The sequence below is a fragment of the Muntiacus reevesi genome, chromosome 4 (assembly GCF_963930625.1).
Source record: "Muntiacus reevesi chromosome 4, mMunRee1.1, whole genome shotgun sequence".
NCBI lineage: Eukaryota > Metazoa > Chordata > Mammalia > Artiodactyla > Cervidae > Muntiacus > Muntiacus reevesi.
Genome location: NC_089252.1, coordinates 46794160 through 46816326, shown reverse-complemented (window position 1 = coordinate 46816326; position 22167 = coordinate 46794160). Strand labels below are relative to the sequence as shown.

Here is a 22167-nt window from a genome sequence, read left to right as displayed (position 1 = left end):
TAAGCATACCATTTTTTAAAAACCAAATAATATTGCAAGGTTTATAATATCCTTATTCTCATAGTCCCCAAAGAATTTACTCATTTAGCTGTTGCTTTTATCTCATGATTTATCTTCATATTTCTAAGTAATACATGTATACAGTTTTTGAAGCTATCAGCTGTAAACGTTAATGAGTTCTGCATGACTGAGATATAGCTATTTTACACTATATTCCCTCTTCTCCCATACATCCTCCAAATACTATTTTTGTAAATTTTGAGGCAAAATTTGCAAAATTTTACCTATTGATCAGTATATATATCATCATGTGTGCTCTAGATGTCTTCCATTTGTCCCTCCAAATCTTTGCTTCCCTCACCCTACCCTCCCGCTCAAGAAAGCTGTATGGACTACCTCAGTGGGCTTCCTGTGAATCCTTTCTCTGAAGTGGGATCCCTTCTCTGGGATCTGTTGGTTTGGCCAGTGGTATCTGCAGCAGGAGATGGGAGAGAGTAAAGGAAAGTGTGAGGTCAGGGTATTTTTTTCCTTGGCTCCTTCCCTTCAAGGTGTCTTCAGGTCAGGTGTGTTCCTCAGCCAGAAGTCACTGAACCTTATGGTGACCAACTCCACATGACTCCTTCCAGTTTCCACTAACTCTCCCTCTCCTTGTCTCTTTGGGCCTAGTGGTGATGGCATCTGTTAGTAGTGGCTCTGGGTCACTGCTTTATCTCACAGCTACCATCGTCTCCTTGCTAGGACACTGATAGGATGAGCAGGTGACTACAGCTCCCTGCTTGGGTTGTGGGTGTAGTGTGATCAAGTTGCTGTTCACAGAGCATTTCTTTCCTGCAATTGCTTCCTTTTCTCCCCCTACACTTCCTGCATTGACTAGTTGCTGCCTGGGTGCAGGGCGCAGGGGCAGTCCTTAGGACTTCTCTTCACCACTTCTGTGTTGCATCTCTTGTTCCCTGGATCTCACATCTTCCTCTGTTGGTTTACTCCTTCAGTGTTCGTGTTCCTGAAGCATACCAATTTTTCTAATTCAGTACTGAATTTCCCTAAAGTTAACACAGATAATTTTGAAAAGTGATCCCCTAGATCATTCCAGTTCATTTAAACCTACCTTCCTTAGAATTCCTGATTTTCTAAGGCCATTTCTACTTCTAGCAGTCTCACATCAGAGAGAGAGACTAGTGGTTCCCAATCTTGTATTTTTACATACTACTAAAAAATATATTTTTTAAAATGTTGAGGAGTGGATTTCCCTGGTGGTCCAGTGGTTTAGAATCTCCTTTGCAGTGCAGGGGACACAGGTTTGATCCCTGGTCCAAGAACTAAGATTCCACTTGCCACAGAGCAACTAAGCCCAAGTGCTGGAGCCTGAGTGCTGAAATAAGAGCCAGTGCCGCCAGAAATTTCTTAAAAATTTCTGAAGAGGATGATCCATAGTTGTTAGGGGAAGCACACTGACTGAAACCGCCCACCCTGGCCAGGCACCATAGTAGCCATTTGCATGAGTTGTTTTAGACAGGTCCTGGTAAGGAACACCGAACTAATAAGCCTCCACCAACCTGAGTTCAGGAAAGGTCAAGATGAGATACCACATGTCCAACCACCTCCCAGAATCCTCTCTGGCACTCATCTGGGCTGAACAAGGATGCACCACCAGAAAGGACTCTTGAGTTAGAATGATTGGCTAAAGACAACCAATGGGAAACTAATCCCATCACCATAAAACAGACTGCAAGCCATGTGACAGCTGTTGGTTCCTGACCCTACTGTTCGCCGGGGCGCCCTTTCCCAATAAAACCTCTTGCTTTGTCAGCACATGTGTCTCCTCGGACAATTCATTTCCTTGTGTTAGACAAGAGCCCGGTTTCGGGCCCTGGAAGGGGTCCTCCTTCCTGCAACATAGGTGCCAACTTTTTATTTTGCCAAGTGGGAATGTATTAAAATGATGTGATCTATTATCACCTTTATTTCATAAAAGACATTTTGACAGCAAAAGAGTGAAAAGGAACATGGGAATAAAGAGTAACAATAGCCTATTAACACGAATACATTTATACAGGATATCTTTGTGTTTTCATGAGAAATTCACAATTTTGGCCATGTTTTTCTCTTTATAGTTGGTGAAAAATCATCTATCCTTGGACTGGATTTGGTAGTCACTGTTCTATACCACACAAGTATTATCTTGCTCCACCCCATATCAGCCCTAACATGTTAGTCTATATTATATGTATGTTAGGTGTAGAGTCTAGGATTCCAAAGCCATACCCTTAAATTGTCTTGACATTGACCCCCTGCAGAGCAGTCACAGTGGCTGATACCTTGTCAGACCTTAGTGGGAATAATGGGGCAGAAGTGGAGAAGAGTGTAGACTAATTAACGTTGACTTGTTTTCAAGGTTCGATTTTGCCCACATTTAGCATGACTTTTTTCTTAACTGAGTTTGCAAGAACTGATTTTGTGCTAGTTAACTGCATTTCCTGTCTCTTGGACACATTTTCTCAGACAGTCTTTTGAGGCTCTCCTGAAAGACTTGGGTTTTGTCATGTCTTTTTCATTATTGAGCTTCATTCCAAGGAAACAAGTGAGTCAGCACTACTCGAAATGACCCCTTCTGATGTGTTGATCTGTTCAACAGATTGATGGGATTGAAAAGAACTACCCACTGATCCTAAGCCTCTTGAGCTACCTAAAGCTAAATGTCCCAGGTTCACTTATAATCAAAAGAAAAAAGGGGAAGTTCTCTTGTGGTTTCCTCCCAACATAACCAGCTAGTTCTGTCCTCAAAGTCATATTTGTTAATAAGGCAAACAGTTCCTTAAGAAAGACAGACTACCGGTAGATGTATTTAAGTGAAGGGAGAGGTTAGATTGAGAAGGTATGACTGAGGAAGGGAGTGTATGGTGGAGTAGTTGCAAAATATACTTAAACACTCCAAATGTCGAGCTGGTATGGACCTTCAGATACACCTAACCCCATCCGCTCATTTCTACTAAAATGGTTGCTGCTGCTGCTGCTAAGTTGCTTCAGTTGTGTCTGACTCTGTGCAACCCCATAGACAGCAGCCCACCAGACTCCGCCATCCCTGGGATTCTCCAGGCAAGAACACTGGAGTGGGTTGCCATTTCCTTCTCCAATGCATGAAAGTGAAAAGTGAAAGGGAAGTGGCTCAGTCATGTCCGACTCTTTGAGACCCCATGGACTGCAGCCCACTAGGCTCCTCCGTCCATGGGATTTTCCAGGCAAGAGTACTGGAGTGGGTTGCCATTGCTTTCTCCATCTAAAATGGTTAAATGGCCTAAAAAGAAATAACCCAGATGTTGGAACAGGGCAAGTCTTCTGCAGGACTGCTATGTACACTTGTGTTGCGTGCACTGCCCATTTTCAGAGGGTTCCGTCACACGGAAAACAATTGTAAATGATGCCCTGAGATCTATACATAGCACATCCGCAGTCCTAGAGGTCCTGCTCCTGACTTGTAATTCAGCGGGTAAAGTTTTAGACTTCCTTGGTGTATTCATTTTCTATTGTTGCATAACAGAGTATCACAAACTTAGTGGCTTAAAATAACATGAGTTTATTATCTCACATTTTCTGCAGGTCAGCCATATGGGTATGACATGGCTGGATTGTCCACTTAGGGTGTCACCAGGCTGAAACCAGGATGTTGCACTTCTCATCTGGGCCTCCAAGTTCACTGGTTGCCAGCAGAATTCATTTTCCTATGTCTGTAGCACTGAGGTTCCCACTTTTCTCTAGTCAGTCTGGAACTACTCTTAGCTCCTAGAGGCTATTTGTAGTTCCTGGGCGTGTGGCCCCTATAGTCAGCTCACAGTATGTATGTTCACTTTCTTCCAAGGAAGGCAGAGCACATCTTTGACTTCTAAACTGGGACCACCAGAGAAAATGCTTTTAAAGGACTCATGTGATTATGTCAGATCCAAGTAATTTCCCTAATTTAAGGTCAACTAATTTTGGATATTAATTACATCTGCAAAATTCTTTTGCAGCAGCATTAAGCTTAGTATTTGATCGGTATTTGGGAGAAGATATATGTACATCAGGGGCCAGGAACCTAGGGCAACTGTCTGAGAAGCTGCTGGAGGTGATGGAATTCCAGCTGAACTACTTCAAATCCTAAAAGATGATGCTGTTAGAGTGCTGCATTCAATATGCCTGCAAATTTGGAGAACTCAGCAGTGCCCACAGGACTGGAAAAGGTCAGTTTTCATTCTAATCCCAAAGAAGGGCAATACCAAAGAATCCAAACTACTGTACAATTGTGCTCATTTCATGTGCTAGCAAGGTAATGCTCAGAATCCTTCAAGCTAGGTTTCAGCAGTACATCAACGGAGAACATCCAATTGTACAAGCTGGATTTAGAAAAGGCAGAGGAACCAGAGATTAAATTGCCAATACCCATTGGATGGATCACAATAAACTGGAAAAATTTTCAAGAGATGAGAATACCAAACCACCTTACCTGTCTCCTGAGGAAACTGTATGCAGGTCAAGAAGCAACAGTTATGCAACTAGACGTGGAAAAACAGACTGGTTCAAAATTGGGAAAGGAGCACGTCAGGGCTGAATACTGTCACCCTGCTTATTTAACTTCTATGCAGAGTGCGTCATGTGAAATGCCAGGCTGGATGAAGCACAAGTTGAAATCAGGATTGCCAGGAGAAATATCAATAACCTCAGATACACAGATGATACCACCCTAGTCGCAGAAAGCAAAGAAGAACTAAAGAGCCTCTTGGTGAATGTGAAAGAAGAGAGTGAAAAATCTGGCTTAAAACTCAACATTCAAAAATCTAAGATCATGGCATCTGGTCCCATCACTTCATGGCAAATAGATGGGAGAAATGGAAACAGTGACAGACTTTTATTTTCTTGGGCTCCAAAATCACTATAGATGGTGACTACAGGCATGGAATTAAAAGATGCCTGCTCCTTGGAAGAGAAACCATGAAAAACCTAGACAGTGTATTAAAAAGTGGAGACATTACTTTGCCTACAAATGTCCGTATAGTAAAAGCTATGGTTTTTCCAGTAGTCATGTATGGATGTGAGATTGAACTATAAAGAAGGCCGCAGAAGAATTGATACTTTTGAACTGTGGTGTTGGAGAAGACTTTTGAGAATCTCTTGGACTGCAAGGAGATCCAACCTGTCTATCTTAAAGGAAATCAATCCTGAATATTCATTGGAAGGACTGATGCTGAAGCTCCTATATGCTTTGGCCACCTGATGTGAAGAGGCATCTCATTAGAAAAGACCCTGATACTGGGAAAGATTGAAGGCAGGAGAAGAGGACCACAGAGGACATGATGGTTGGATGTCATCACCAACTCAATGGACATGAGTTTGAGCAAGCTCCAAGAGATGGTGAAGGACAGGGAGGCCTGGCCTGCTGCCGTCCATGGGGTTGCAAAAGTCAGACACGACTGAGGGACTGAACAACAACAACATCCTAATTTGGCCCCAGCAGGAAGCCGATACAAATACACAGTGACCCCGCTCCTAAGTTCTTCCAGCATGAAGCAGAGGATAGCTCCACTATGCACTATTAGGAACTGCAGTGGTCTGGCTGTCGAGGTAACTTTTTTGCGAGATGTGGCCTCAGGGCTCCAAATAAGGAAAGAGGAACAGGGACTCTGTGGACTTAGTTATGTAGCTGGGCCCTCCTGCAGGCAGGAGGGACTTGAGAACAGAGTAACCTCTCACTCAGCCACACAGTCAACACCCCAGACCTGAGGAGTCACATCCTCTGAGCATTCTGGCAGTTGGGTCTTATCTGACTGCTAAAGGCTGGCATCACAGGGAATTCATCACTATTGCATGCAGGAGGCCTAAGGGACTGCTCATTCCAGTCTTCTGCTCAGCTTACTGGCTGTGCAGTGAGTGTCTGCGTCCTCGCAGGTCCCTAAGTCTCCGTTCCTCATCTCGAGTAGACAGACTTGGTTAGTTGCCACTGTCCTTTCCCAGCAGCGATGTTATTTGATTATCTGTTCATCCAGCCTCTGGATGAATCCAGCCTCTGCTTGAATACATGAAGAGATCAGAATCTCATTTTCCTTCCAGGTAGACCATTTCACTACTAGGAAGCTTAATTTTACTTCACAACCTATTGTGAAGTGCTTTTCAGGCCATTAAATTAGCTTTCTACATCAACTCTTTCTCATAGGATTGTCTGGAGATTTAAACAAAATACAGTACATAGGTCATAACAACTTGCGTATGTTTGATTATTAGTATTGATCTTATTGTCAAAAAGTTCTTACATGGAACTGAAATCTGCAAGCTGTAACTTCAGACCTATGGTCCTAAATTGGTTCCCTGGAACACCAAAAATAAATGGGTCATGACCTCTGAGAACAGTGATCATATTTTTCTCAAGTCTTCTTTCTCTTTTTTAAAAAAAATATTTATTTGACTGCATCCAGTCTTAGTTGTGGCATGCGGTATCTTCACTGAGTCATCAGGAATTTTCATTAGGGTGCTCAGATGCTCTAGTTGTGGAGTTCAGGCTCAGGTGTTGTGGCATGTGGGCTTAAGATGCTCCATTCCATGTGAGATCTTAGTTGCCTGACTAGGGATTGAACCCACACACCCCGCATTGCAAGGCTGGTTCTTAATCACTGGACCACCAAGGAAATTCCTCTCTTTTCTTTTTTTTTTTTTTTAAGTCTTTTCTTAATCTAGTTGTGCATCCTCAGTGCTGTCAGCCATTTCACATTGGACATGAGACCTCTCTCCCTCCTGATTACCCTTCGCAGGATAATCTAGTTCTGGTTAATGTACAGTACATGTCCCTTAGGAGGGGCACCCAGAAACCGGCAGCTGTCAGTACATGTGAGATGATTACCACCTGGATTATGCAGGTGAATTAAAATTTATAGAAAAAGGCATGCTACATGCATTATTTAATTTAATTCTCACAGCAACTATGACATATGAATGTGTTACTGTCTCCAGTAGAAAACTAGTCTCAAAAAGGTTAAGTGACTATTATGGGCTGCATGTTTGTCTCCCGCCCCCACCCCAACCCCAATTTATATATTGAAGCCCTAATCCCAATGGGACAATATTAGGAGGTGGGGTCTTTTGGAGGTAATTAGGTTTGGGTGGGGTCGTGAGGGTGGAGCCCCCATGAGAGGACTAGAGTCTGTATTAGGAAAGAAAGAAATTAGCCCCTCTTTCTCCACCGTGTGGGGCTATGATGGCAAGAGCCATCGGCAGATCAGGAAGAGTGTTCTCACCAGATACCAGATGAGCCAGTGCCCTGATCGCCAGGGGCTGGACTCCCCAACCTCCAGAATTGGGAGAAATAAGCATCTGTGGTTTGAGCCACCCAGTCTATGGTATTCAGTTACAGGAGATAACGAATAACTGACTAGGGTAGTGACTTTCTCAAATTGTTCAGCTCATAATTATGAGCTGAACCAGAATTCAGACAAGTCTGACTCCAAAGTCAGCTCTTCTTTTTTCAGAAAAGTTGGAAATGGGAGCACTATTCACCGACAGGCGTGAAACAATAATCTTGAGATAGTTTTGACACTGCTCGTGGAGTGACCTTCTAACAGGCAGAGGTCTTTTTTGACCCGTTAGTTTCTAAGAAGAGAGACAGCACCCTCCAGGTGAAGATTTGTTCACATGTGGAATCTGTTCCAACTTGCAACACAGGAAAGCTGCACTTCTGAACTTTGTAAACTGGTAATTATAAAAAATCCAATTCAGGAGGTTTTGAGAGACCCCTGGTCTACCCATTTGGCTCCACTTTACGACCCAGCCCTTCTTTCCCTCCTGTTTTTTTTTTTTTTTTTTTTTAAACAATTACTTATTTTGCTGCGTTATGTCTTGGGTGCAGCTTTTTTGTGTGGGATCTTGTGTTGCAGCACGTGGGCTTCTGTGTAGTTGGCATGTGGGATCTTAGTTCCTGGACTAGGGATTGAACCTGCATCCCCTGCATTACAAGGCAGATTTTTAACCACTGGACCAGCAGTGAAGTCCCTCCTCCTGCTTTTAATGTTCTGAATTTTGTATTTCATGTGTTTGCAAGTCAGTTTAAATATTTTGGAGAAGAGTCTAAACAAACTAACAACTGAATAATTAGCCCCAGCTCTTTCCCCTTTTCTCCATCATATCTAATCTGAGTTTTCCAGAGTATAGGCAAGCTCTTTTAGTAGCCTGTACTACTAACTGAATTTATAGTTATCTAATACCTTCTAGGATCCTTTTAATTTGAGCCATAACCTACCCATTTTTAAACAGTTTTCAGTTTACAGTATTTAAAAATCTTTAATCATACTTTTTTTTTTTTTGAATCAGTGATATGTTCATAAGGTACAAAATTCACAAGTTATAAGAGTGCACACAGAGAAAGATTTCTTCTTCCTATCCCGGTTCCCAGGAACCCAGTTAGCCTCCTAAGAGACAGTCAGGTTTACCAGTTTCTTCCAGAGTTATTTTTTGAAGGTGTAAGCAAATACACACATAGGTATGTATTTACTTTCTCTTTCTTTAAGTCACTGCTTAGTTTTCTTCTTTTGACTAAAAGTATATCTTAAAAATATATCTTGGCATCCAGTCCCATCACTTCATGGCAGATAGATGGGGAAACAATGGAAACAGTGACAGATTATTTTCTTGGGTTCCAAAATCACTGCAGCCATGATGATGGTGACGGCAGCCATGAAATTAAAAAATGTTTGCTCCTTGGAAGAAAAGCTATGACAAACCTAGACAGTATATTAAAAAGCAGAGACATTATTTTGCCAACAAAGTTTTGTCTAGTCAAAGGTATGTTTTTTTCCAGTAGTCATGTATGGATGTGAGAGTTAGACTATAAAGAAGGCTGAGCGCTGAAGAATTGATGCCTTTGAACTGTGGTGTTGGAGAAAACTCTTGAGGTTCCCTTGGACTGCAAGGAGATCAAACGAGTCAATCCTAAAGAAAATCAATCCTGAATATTCATTGGAAGGACTGATGCTGAAGCTGAAGCTCCAATACTTTGGCCACCTGATGCGAAGAACTGACTCATTAGAAAAGACCCTGATGCTGGAAAAGATTGAAGGTGGGAGGAAAGGGGATGACAGAGGATGAGACAGTTGGACGGCATCACCAACTCAATGGACATGAGTTTGAACAAGCTCCAGGAGATGGTCAAGGACAGGGAAGACTGGCGTGTTGCAGTCCATGGGGTTGCAAAGAGTCGGACATGACTGAGCAACTGAACTGGACTAACTTAAAAAGAATAAGTGTATCTTGAAGATCAGTGGCTATTAGATTGCTTTTTCTCTTTTAACATTACAAAAAAAACTATAATCACACTTAATAACTGATTATCAAAATATAGGAAGCAAAAATGGGCAAAGTTGAAAGGAGAAAAGAGATAGTTTATAGTAATAGTTGGAGACGTCAATACAGCCCTCTCACTGATGGCTAGAACCACCGGAGAGAAGGTAAGTAGGGAAAGAGAGGACTTGACCAACGCAGTGAGTCAACTGGTTCTAACAGACACATGTAGGAAACTACTCAAAAACAAGAGGGTACACTTTCTTCTCAAGTGCACATGGGTCGTTCTCATATAACAAGAAGCATATGTTAAGCCATAAATTGTCTCAATAGATTTAAAAGATAATATTATGTAGAGTATCCTTTCTGACCACAGTGAAAGGAAGTTAGAAATCAATAACAGAAGGACAACTGGAAAATTCACAAACATTTGGAAGTTAAAAACCACACTTTTTTTTTGTTTTTGGCCATGCCAAGCGGCATGTGGGATCTTACTTCACCAACCAGCTTCACCAACCTGCGCCCCTTGCATTGGAAGGGTACAGTCTTAACTACTGGACTGCCAAAGAAGTCCCTAAAAAACACACTCATAAACAACTAGTGGATAAAAGAAGATTCTCAAGGGAAATTAGAAACTATCTTGAGGGAATTCCCTGGTGGTCCAGTGGTTAGGACTCCGAGCTTTCACTGCCAAGGGTGTAAGTTCAACTCCTGGTTGAGGAACCAAGATTCCCAAGCTGCATGATGTGCCCTCCCCTCCAAAAAACTCTTGAGACAAATGAAAATAAAAACACAATGTAACAAAACTTATGGGACACAGTGAAAGCAGTGCTAAGTAAGAAATTTATAGTTACACATGTTTACATTTAAAAAGAAGAAAGATCTCAAATCAACATTACAATTTAAGGAACTAGGAAAAAAAGAGCAAACTAAACCCAAAGCTAAGAGGGAAGGAAATAGTAAAGATTAAAGGCAGAGATAAATGAAATAGGGAATAGAAAAGTGATAGAGAAAATCAACAAAACCAAACTTTGGTTTTTCAAAAAGATCAACAAAATTGACAAATTTTTATCTAGATTGCCTAAGAAAAAGAGAAGAGTCAAATTACTAAAATCAAAAGTGAAAGTGGAACATTATAATCTATGCATCAGAAATTAAGATTATAAGAGTACTATGAGCAACTGTACACCAACAATATAGATAATCTAGATGAAACAGACAAATTCCTAGAAACACAAAACCTACCAAGACTCATGAATCATGAAGAAATAGATATCCTGATAGATCTATGACTATTAAACAGATTGACTCAGTAATCAAAAATCTCCCAGCAAAGAAAAGCCGTAGTCCTAATGGCTGCTTCACAAGTGAATTCTACAATAACATCTAAAGAAGATTTAACACCAATCATTCTTAAATTTTTCCCCAAAAATTGAAGAGGAGGTAACACTTCCTAACTCATTCTATGAGTTTTGCCTTGCCCTAATGTCAGAGCCATTACAAAAAAAAAAAAAAAAAAGAGAGAGAGAGAGAGAGAAACATACACATCAATATCTCTGGTTTATATAGATTCAAAAATTCTCAGCAGAGTACTAGAAAATTAAATTCAACAGCATATTGAAAGGATTACACACCACAAGCAAGTGGGCTTTATTCCTGAAATGCAAGAATGCTTCATCGTGTTGTCGTAGAGCAGAAACCAACACAACTCTGTAAAGCAATTATCCTCCAATTAAAAATAAAATTTTAAAGAAGAGTGGTTCAACACAAAAATTGCTCAATGTAATATACCACATTGACAGAATAAAGGGGAAGAAACTCTACATCATCATTTCAAATGATGCAGAGAAAGCATTTGACAAAATTCAGCATCTTTTTTATGATAAAACACTCAACAATCTAGAAATAGAAGGAAACCAATATAATAATACTATTCAGCCTTATAAAGAAGGGAGATCGTGACTTGTGCTGCAACATGGACGAACCTTTCGGACATTATGCTAACTGAAATAAGCCAGTTCCCAAAACACAAATGCTGTATGATTCCATATGAGGTATCTAAAATAGTCAAAGTCATAGCGACAGAAAGTAGAAAATGGTTGCCGTTGGTGGGTTGGAGCAGTGGGGAAAGGGAGATAGTGTTTAATGGGTGCTGAGTTTCAGCTGGGGAAGATGAAAAAGTTTTGGAGACAGGTGTTGGGGACAGTTAAACAACAATGTAAATGTATTTAATACTACAGGTATGTACATTTTAAAAATGGTTAAGACAGTAAATTTTGTTTGCTAACTGCAATAAAAAATGTTTTTGAAATTATCAGATAAAACCCACTATAGTAAATATTTTGCATATAAATTATTTTATTTATATACACTTTTTTTTTTTTTTTTTTTTTTTTTTACCACACTGAGGGTATATGGGATCATAGCTCCCAGACCAGGGATTAAACCCATGCCTCCTGCAGCAGAAGCACAGAGACCTAATCACTGGATAGCCAGGAAATACCCTTGTATGTACACTCATATTTGTAAAATAGATTCCTAGAAACGTATGTTGCAGTGTCAAAGGGTATGTGTTTCATAATTTTGAAAATATTGTCACACTGTTGGCTGTGCTGACATACAGCCTCCAGCAATGTATGGGGCCTAGTCCCCACATCTTTGCCAACAGTATGCTATCAAATGTTTTGAATGTTCACCAATCTGATTTGAGAAAATATTTCAGGGTAGCTTTCATTTGACTCCTATTATAAGGGAGTTTTGGTGTTTAAGAGCTGTTAATGTTTCCTTTTCTATTAACTGTTCCTGTGTTGGGCAGCAGTGTTTTGAAACCAAATGCAGACTTTTAGAGTTCTTTTAAATTTCATCCAGCGCTTTTTTTATTCACTGCTGTAGTTAATTGAAAGAATTTTGAATTATAGTTTTCCCACCAAGTCTATTGTCTCTCTTTATATTTTTGCCAGCCAGTGGAATTTTGCTGGTCAGTTTCTGACCACAACGTCTAGTTCTCCAACTGGGATTTCCTGAATTCCAGGGACGTCCAGAGACTCTTTGCTCCCAGAGTCATATAGTTCAATTCCGAGCTACAATCTCTCCTTCCACCATCACCATAAAAGGCACCGTGTCCTGTGGTATGGATGTGTCATGGTGCATTCAGTCAGGCCCCTGTCATTGAACTTTTAGTATTTCGGTGACATTTTTTAGTCAAGTACACAGTTCTGCACACACAGACAATAGGGAAATGATGGATTACCCAGTACATTAGTTTGCTAAAACTGCAATAATAAAGTAGCACAAACAGGGTGTCTTTAAACAATAGAAATTTATTGTTGCACAGTTCAGGAGGCTGAAAGTCAGAGATCAAGGTGTCTGCAACATTGATTTCTTCTGAGGGCTTAGGAGAGGATCTGTTACATACCTCTCCTCTAGCTTCTGGGCTTTACTGGCAATCTTTCATGTTTCTTGGCTTGTAGATACACAACCCTGATATCTGCCTTTATCTTCATATGGCGCCCTCCTTGTGTTTCTGTTTCCAAATTTTCTCCTGTCATGCTGAGGTAGGATCCCTTCTAGAGACTTCATTTTTCTAAAAAAGCATTTATTCATTTAGCTGCACTGGATCTTCATTGAGGCACACAGAATCTTTTTAGTTGAGGCATGTGGACGCTTGGTGTCAGTGTCTGGGATCTATTTCCCTGACCAAGGATCAAACCCAGGCCCCCTGCTTCGGGAGTGTGCAGTCTTAGCCACCGGGCCACCACGGGAGTCCCTCTAGTGGCTTCATTTTAATTTGATTGCCTCTGTAAAGATTGTATCTTCAAATTAGGTCACATTTTAAGGTATTAGGAGTTAGAACTTTACCATATGATTTTTTTTTTGACAGGGGGAGTATAATTCAATCCATAACACCTGATGAAATGGTTTATTAATTAATTTTTAAAAAGTTTGGTGGTGGTGTCGGCTTAATTGCTAAGTCGTGTCTGACTCTTCATGACTCCATGGACTGTAGCCCACCAGGCTCCTCTGCCCATGGGATTTTCCAGGTAAGAATAATGGAGTGGGTTGCCATTTCCTTCTCCGAGGGGGAGGGGGGTATGGATCTTCCCCACCCAGGGATTGAACCTGGGTCTCCTGCATTGCAGGCAGATTATCAACTGAGCCATCAGGGAAGCCCCTCCAAATGTTTACTAAGTGCCTATGGGAGACTTGGACTATGCCAATAAATAGAAAGTCCCTTATTTAGGGAATTTACATTCCAGTAGCAAGGAGGCAAATAAACAGATAACTCTGCAATGTGTCAAGGGGTGAATAAAAGCAGTGCAGAAAGATGAAGAAGGGGAAAGGATGGATAGTGCTGGAATAGAGGACAGGAGGTGAGGGTTGGGAGACATCCCTATTTTATGCAGGGTGGACAATATCACATTTGACCAGTCTTGGAGGAGATATGGGAGAAAGTCTTCACAGTGATCTAAATTAATTATAATTTGTTTAACTTATTTAATTGTCTTCTACCTGAGCGCTGAAGAGTTGATGCTTTTGAACTGTGGTGTTGAAGAAGACTCTTGAGAGTCCTTTGGACTGTGAGGAGATCCAACCAGTCCATCCTAAAGGAAATCAGTCCTGAATGTTTATTGGAAGGATTGATGTTGAAACTGAAACTCCAATACTTTGGCCACCTGATGCAAAGAGCGGACTCATTTGAAAAGACCCTGATGCTGGGAAGGATTGAAGGCGGGAGGAGAAGGGGACGACAGAGGATGAGATGGTTGGATGCATCACTGATTCAAGACATGAGTTTGAGTAAACTCCAGGAGTTGGTGATGGACAGGGAGGCCTGGTGTGCTGCAGTCCATGGGGTCATGAAGAGTCGGACACAACTAAGAGACTGAACTGAACAGAACCAGAAACAAGGGCTTCCCTTGTGGTTCAGCTGGTAAAGAATCCGCCTGCAATGTGGGAAACCTGGGTTTGATCCCTGTGTTGGGAAGATCCCCTGGAGAAGCGAAAGGGTACCCATTCCAGTATTCTGGCCTGGAGAATTCCATGGACTATATAGTCCATGGGGTCACAAAGAGTCAGACACGACTAGGCAACTTTCACTTCACTTCACCAGAATGTAAGTTTCTTGAAGGCAAGAAATAACACAGTTGATAACATCCCAGTGCCTAGAGTCATGTCTGGAATTTATATGGCATGCAATAAAATATTCATTACTAAAAGAAGGTGAAAGAGTGGTCCAAGCAGAGGGAACAGTAGGTATCTTAGGTCCTGACCTGCAAGTGTGCCAGGAGTACCTGCAAGGAGGCCCTTCCAATTAGGTCTGACAGAGGCAAGTGGAGGTGAGATTAGAGGGGTGGGATGGGGTTGGGATTGAGGCATCTTGTAGGCCATTTAAATACTATTGGATTAAAAAAATTTATTTATTTATTTTTCGGCTGCACTGGGTCTTTGTCACTGCGAGGGTTTTTCTCTGTTTTCAGAGAGCCGGGGCTACTCTCTAGTTGCAGTGTGCAGGCTTCTCATTGCGGTGGCTTCTCATGTTGCTCTGTGGCTCCTGTGGTTCAAGGGTGCAAAGGCGTCAGTATTTGCAGTTTCCGGGCTCTAGAGCACAGGCTCCATGGCTGTGGGGCAGGGCTTAGTTGCCCCATTGGCGGGTAGATGCTTTACCGCTGAGCCTTCAGCAAAGCCCCTGTGGTTTTAATTCTGAATGAGGTGAGAAGTCACTGGAAGTCTTTTAGCAGGTGAGGGACATGGTCTGATTAATGGAGGTGGAGGGAGGGAATCATGTTTAGAGCTTCAGAGAAAATCAAGATTACAGAATAATCTCACTCTGAGATTTGCAGTATATTTCATTCTTTGGGTAAACCTAGGAAAAGTTCCATCACTCCATAGCCATTTGATCATATTAGAAACCATTTACTACTGAAGGACCATGGTGGAATAATTTTTTGTTGTTGATTTGGTCCCATTCTATTTGTTTTAACGCTAAAGGAAATCTCATTTGCAGGTATAAGTTTTACTAGTACGATGTTGAGGACCTCCCTGGTGATCCAGTGGTTAGGGCTGTGTGTTTTCACTGCCGGTTCCTTGGTTCAGTCCCTTATCAGGGAACTAAGGGCTACTCTCTAATTGTGGTGCTTGGGCTTCTCATTGTGCTGGCTTCTCTCATTGCTGAGCCCAGGCTCTAGGGCTCGAGGGCTTCACTGGTTGCAGAAAGTCGCTCAGTAGCTGTGGCTCCTGAGTTCTAGAGTACAGGCTCAATAGCTGTGACACATGGTCTTAGTTGCTCCCCAGCATGTGGGATCTTCCCGGATCAGGGATTGAACCTGTGTCTCCTGCATTGGCAGGCAGATTCTTTACCCCTGAGCCATCAGGGAAGCTCTATGCATTTTCTGTTTTATAGTTACATTCTAAGTAGCAAGGGCATTTGTACATTCCCAGACTGGGAATGTGTTGGCAAGATAGGTAGCCATTTGGGAATTTTCTTTTAAATTTATTTTTATTTATTTATTGGGTTTTTTTTTTTTTTATTCATTGCATGGCTTGTGGGAATCTTAGTTTCCTGACCAGGGATTAAACCCAGGTTCATGGCAGTGAAAGCCTGGGTCTTAAACCACTGGACCATCAGGGAATTCCTGGAAGTTTTCTTTTATTTATATTTTAAAACTTCTGAGTGTATTTGTTTTCTACTACTGCTACAAAAAAATTATCACACATATAGTGGCTTAAAACAACAAACATTATCTTACAGCTCTGTGGATGAAAAGTCTGACTCAGTCTCACTGAGCTGAAATCAAGGTATCAGCAAGACTGTGTCCTCTGAAGGCTCAGGGGAAAATCTGTTTCCTTGCCTTTTCCAGCTTCTGGAGGTCACTCCCACATCCTGTCTCTCATCATTTTCAAAGCCAGCAATGCCTGATCCTCATGTTGAATCACCTGATCTGCCAGAGCCATATCTATGACTCACTTTTTCTGTCTCTCTCTTACTTTCTACCTTTGTGGTCACAATGGGCCCACTCTGATAGTAAGGGATAATCTCTCTATTTTAAGGTCATCTGATTAGCAACCTTAACGTTATCTGTAACCTTAATTCCCCTTTGCCATGTAACCTAATATCTTCATAAGTTCTGGGGATTAGGATGTGGACATCTTCTCAGTTCAGTTCAGTCGCTCAGTTGTGTACGACTATTTGCGACCCCATGAATCGCAGCACGCCAGGCCTCCCTGTCCAGCACCAACTCCCAGAGTTTACTCAAACTCATGCCCATCGAGTCAGTGATGCCAGCCAACCATCTCATCCTCTGTCATCCCCTTCTCCTTCTGCCCATAATCCCTCCCAGCATCAGGGTCTTTCCCAATGAGTCAACTCTTCCCATGAGGTGGCCAAAGTATTGGAGTTTCAGCTTCAGCATCAGTCCTTCCAATGAACATCCAGGACTGATCTCCTTTAGGATGGACTGTTTGGATCTCCTTGCAGTCCAAGGGACTCTCAAGAGTCTTCTCCAACACTACAGTTCAAAAGCATCAATTCTTTGGCACTCAGCTTTCTTCACAGTCCAACTCTCACATCCATACATGACCAATGGAATAACCATAGCCTTGACTAGACAGACCTTTGTTGGCAAAGTAATGTCTCTTCTTTTTAATATGCTGTCTAGGTTGGTCATAACTTTCCTTCCAAGAAGTAAGGGTCTTTTAATTTCATGGCTGCAGTCACCATCTGCAGTGATTTTGGAGTCCCCCTCAAAAATAAAGTCAGCCACTGTTTCCACTGTTTCCCCATCTATTTGCCATGAAGTGATGGGACCGGATGCCATGATCTTAGTTTTCTGAATGTTTAACTTAAAGCCAACTTTTTCACTCTCTTTTTTCACTTTCAGCAAGAGGTTTTTTAGTTCCTCTTCACTTTCTGTCTTAAGGGTGATGTCATCTGCATATCTGAGGTTATTGATATTTCTCCAGGCAATCTTGATTCCAGCTTGTGCTTCGTCCAGCTCAGCGTTTCTCATGATGTACTCTGCATGTAAGTTAGATAAGCAGAGTGACAATATACAGCCCTGATGTACTCCTTTTTCAATTTGGAACCAGTCTGTCCAGTTCTAACTGTTGCTTCCTGACCTGCACATAGGTTTCTCAAGAGGCAGGTCAGGTGGTCTGGTATCCCCATCTTTTTCAGAATTTTCCACAGTTTATTGTGATCCACACAGCCACACACATCTTCTAGGTGGCCATTATTCGAGCTGCCACATGGAATAATTTTAATTTTAGAGAACTGCAAAGTACAGATAGTTTCAGAACATCCTCTGCCCAGTTCCCTTCAATGTTAGTATCTTACTTAACCATCACACATTTGTCAAAACTAAGAAATTAACATTGGTTATCCTTAACTGAAGTCCAGACTTTATCTGGATTTCATCAGTTTTCCCACTATTGTTGTTTTTGGTTCCAGGATCCAATCCAAGATACCCCTTACATTTAGTGTGAGGGTTTTCATGGCTTTCTTGTTAGTGCTTCTGCACTAACTAGACACTGAAATAGTCAAGTCAGTCAAAGTTATTGTGCTACTTGTGCAGGCAGTATTGAAAGTTGGTGACCAAGGATGATACTTTGCACATTACATCAACAATAAGTAGTTTTTAAAAGACTGCTACTCCAACTCATGCATTATATATTGTGAAAACCATTCCTATTATTATTCTTTGATTTATCATGTTTGCTTAGCAACATTATGACAAGTGCCTATGAACACTGGTTTCTAGTGAAACTTTTATTTTAAGTTATCCAAAAGATACAAAAGGGAGAGGATATTAAAACTCACAAACAGGATTGCCTGGAAGTAGAATAAGTTGCTTCTTGGTCTATAAGTCAGTTCGGAAGAGACACTCACAATTGTTGCTAGGTCATTTTGGGGTAGAACAGACTGTGTACTCTTTGTAGAGCCAAAATTCTAAAGTACTTTGAGGTTTATTTTGGTGCTTGACTCTCTTTTTGCTCCATAAATTTAATTAGCATGTAATTTATATATATATTGCAGACAAGTTAGAGAACACATATGAAAAAACTATTTTTAATCATGCATGATCTTATTCCCCAAAGAGAATAACTGTTAATATTCTGTCAGCCTCTCCCCTCTTGGGAGTATATACATAAGTATTACAAACATAATTTATTATCCAATTTTCAAAAATAAATGGAATAATACTATACATACTGTTTCTACTCCATGTATCATGAACACAGTAGCCATGACATTATTTACAATGGCTGCATGGCCATGTCCACTTCTTTTCAGCTAGGCTCCCAGGTATCTTGTATTTTAGTATATTTTCTTGTAGTAATTCTGCAAATTCGGAGAACCTGCTGGCAATAAAAGCTGGAAAAGTATATTTAAGACCTCTGTAATACTTCAGTATATTGGCATATACTATTTATATTAAGGAAATAACACTGTTACCTATCTCACAGCGTTATTTGAAGAGATCAAGTATGGACAGCACATGGAAAACAATCCATAATCTGAGTTGTTAATTACTATCATGACATCGACAAGCGTTCTATATGGGAAGTATAAGCATGGTCTTGTATACATATTTCATATGAGAAAACTGGCTGGAGAGGTGAACTAAAGGCTTAGTGACATCAATCTGGTAAGCTCAGCTTATCTGACTACAAATTCCATGCTTTTGGCGCTGTACCATATCGACACTTGTCATGTCGGACCTGTTCTTTCTGACAGGATGGCAGGCTGTCCCTGCTACCCGAGCTCCATGGAACACTATTTTCCTATTTCCCAAATTCTTCAGAGTCCTCCAAGGAACTGCTTGATTCTCAGGTGACTCTTGGGTTGGAATGAACAGGGACCTTTAATAAATTTAAGTTCCCAGCACAAGCGCTGCGGGGTAAGCCAGGACGTCACCACGAGGGTGAGAAAGCCGCGCGGCGTCTGGGTTTTGCCACGTGGCTTTGCCGTTACCCTGGAGGCGCAGGCGGGCGGAGAAACGTCTAACGCCCCCCGCTCAGGACTACACTTCCCAGAAGCCCGCGCGCCGCACGCCAAGTGACCGCCGGCTGGCGCGCGCTGGGCCGTTCGGCCCCCAGCGGCGTTCTCCGCTTGCTTCTCTTTTCAGTCCCCGCCTCCGGGCCTCCGCCTCGACGCTTCCCGGGCCGGAGCCGAGCCGAGGAGCCGGAGCCGGAGCCGGAGCCGGAGCCGTGGAGACGTGGGAAACATGGAGGCTTGAGGCAGCGTGCGCCATCCCGGCTGCGGCGTGACCGAGGCTCGTCGTGTCCCCGCTGTTACCCGACCGTCTGTCCGTGCGCTGAAAGCGGATCTCCCCGCCGGCTGAGGCAGGTGGGCTGTGGCGCCGCCCCCCCGGCCGCGCGGCCCTGGAAGCCGGGCGGGGCCGCCAGCCCCTAGTCAGAGAGGCTTTGGGAGCAGCCTCCCCTCCCCCGGTCGGGGCTGGGCAGAAGAGTCCCCCAGTCGTGCAGGGGCTGTTCCCGGGCCGGGAGAGCCGCCCCCCGCATCCAGGGTTCAGTGCCTGTCGGCGCCGAGAAGTGAGGGGGTGTGTGAAGCAAGCGAGTGGGTGGGGGCCGACCTCAGTCCGTGGGGGCCACCGAAGAGCAAGTAGGTGATGAGGGAGGTGGGATTGAGGTGACCGGTGGGCGTGTGATGGGCAACCGAGCAATAATATTGATTTGGGGGGGGGAGACAAATTTTTATTGATGTAATTTACATACCATACAATTCACCCTTTAAAAGTACTATCGAAGTATAACTGTTTTTTTGTTTTTTTTTAACTCAGTGTATTTTAAAAAGCATAGTCACAAGGCTGTGCAGCTATCTTAATTTCAGAACATTTTTGTCACCCAAAAAAGAAACCTGTACCCATTAGAAGTCACTCCTTATTCTCCACTCCCCCTCTCCCTGGCAACTAGCGATTGTATTTTAACTGAAAGGTGAGAGGATGGGAAGTTAGCTCGTCGAGTGTTTGTGAACAGTACTGGATTAACAGAGTTGATAGGATGAAAGTACTGAAATACAGGGAAGCAATGGGATGATTGTAATAGGGCCAGCAGAGGAGTGCGCAGGATAGACTTGCTAAGGGGGGGATTGAGTAGAATCCTTAGAAGAGGGAAGGTTGGAGGGAGAGACGTGTAGAGAGAAGGTGTGCCGAAAGAGATGAAAACGTGTGTGTAGGCGGTGGAAGAGGGACCCCGGAAGAAAGTTTGTGTGTGTATAACTGTGTGTATGTGTGTGTGTGTGTGTTTAGAGCACCCTTTCAGAGGGAACCTGGCTTTGGGCGGATCAATTGAGGGCTGAAGAGAGGAACTGGAGGTGGGAGGAAGAGGATCTATGGGAATCGGTGAATGGTTGCTGCTGAGCTTGAAATTTACAAATAATGTAAATTTCTGAATGGTTATCCTGCTTTGTGTTGTTTATCTTAGATAATTCTCTCTGCAACTCAGATATGAGCAAATATAACGCTTCCCATTCTGCAAATGAAGAATCAGTCTTTTAGCTGATAGGTAACTTCCTGAAACTTATTAGATTAGTAAATAAGGCAAAATGAGTGGGAATAAAATAGTAATTGATGGCACGTGGATTAAGTGGCAGAAAATTGAGGTGGGGCAGATGTTATAGGAGGGCTTCCCAGATGGCTCTGGTAAAGAATCCACCTGCCAAGCAGGAAATGCAGGTGAAACTTGGGTTTGATTCCCTGGAGAAGAAAATGGTGACCACTCTTGCCTGGAGAATCCCATTGACAGAAGAGCCTGGTGGACTACAGCCTGTGGGGTCGTAAAAGAGTCCGACACTACTTAGTGACTAAACAACAAATGCTATAGGAAGGAGTTTAAACTATTCAACTATTAAATGTCCATATTATGATGATAAATAGGTCAAGGACTTTGTACTTTTTAATTTGGAAAAGTTCAACCTGGTCTAGTATAATATACCCGCATGTACCCATTACCCAGCTCTAACAGTAACTCAGGCTAATTTAATTTCATTTATGGCTCTGTCAATTCTTAGTCTCACTCCATTTTGTAAATATTTGAGTATATATCTCTAGAAGATTGAGTCACTCTTTTTAATATATCCACAATATGATTAGCATACACCCCAAATAATCTCTTTTATATTTAGAAGGACTTATTTTTGAAAATGTGGCATCCATCTGATACTGAATAAACAGTGCAAACATTTTGATGTTTGACTTTCTGAAAAATACAGTATTGTTTCCATATTTTTCCAGTCAATCCTGCTCTCCTGATGCTTCTATTTTCTTGGTTGATATGGTTCATCCTTCTATAGAAAGTTTTAAGAATTGTCACTTTGGCTGGCTTTTTAGTGGGTGGAGTTTTGTGAGAGCATGAGAAAAATAGAAGTGAACTAAACCACAAAATGCACAAATAACTGTTATCTCTGGTAATGCTTTAAGTATTTGGGCAGTTTGAGTATGCTTCTCTCCTCTAGATGATTTCACATATTGTTAGAAGTTGTTTAATGTGTGTATGTTAGTTTTCTATGATTACTGTAACAAATCACAAATTTAGTGGCTTAAAACAATACAAACTTATTCTTTTTTTAAATTATTTATTTGGCTGTGCCGGGTCTTAGTTGTGGCATGCAGGACTTTCCGTCTTCATTGCACCATGTGTGATATTTAGTTGTGGTGTGCGAACTCTTAGTTGTGGCACATGGGATCTAGTTCCGTCTCCAGGGATGGGACCCCGGCACCCTGCATTGGGAGTACAAGAGTCCCAGCCACTGGACCGCCCGGGAAGTCCCCAGACTTATTCTTTTAAAGTTCTGTGTTTTAGAAGTCCAAAATGGGTCTTAAGTTAGTTGGTTAAACCTGTCTTCCTTTTGGGAAGTTTCTA

The 22167-nt window shown here is 42.1% G+C and overlaps 1 protein-coding gene across 4 annotated transcripts in view; it reads left to right on the top strand.

The window, feature by feature from the left end:
- The first annotated feature begins 19362 nt into the window (after positions 1-19362).
- Positions 19363-22167, top strand: part of DYM (dymeclin) — a 372867-nt gene continuing 370062 nt past the window's right edge. For 2 of the 4 annotated variants that reach the window (XM_065932678.1, XM_065932679.1), the window contains exon 1: positions 19364-19636. The gene's annotated coding sequence lies outside the window, so the exon portion shown is untranslated. Of the gene's footprint in view, positions 19637-22167 lie in introns of all 4 variants that reach the window. The other 2 variants (XM_065932681.1, XM_065932680.1) reach the window with 2 other exon arrangements.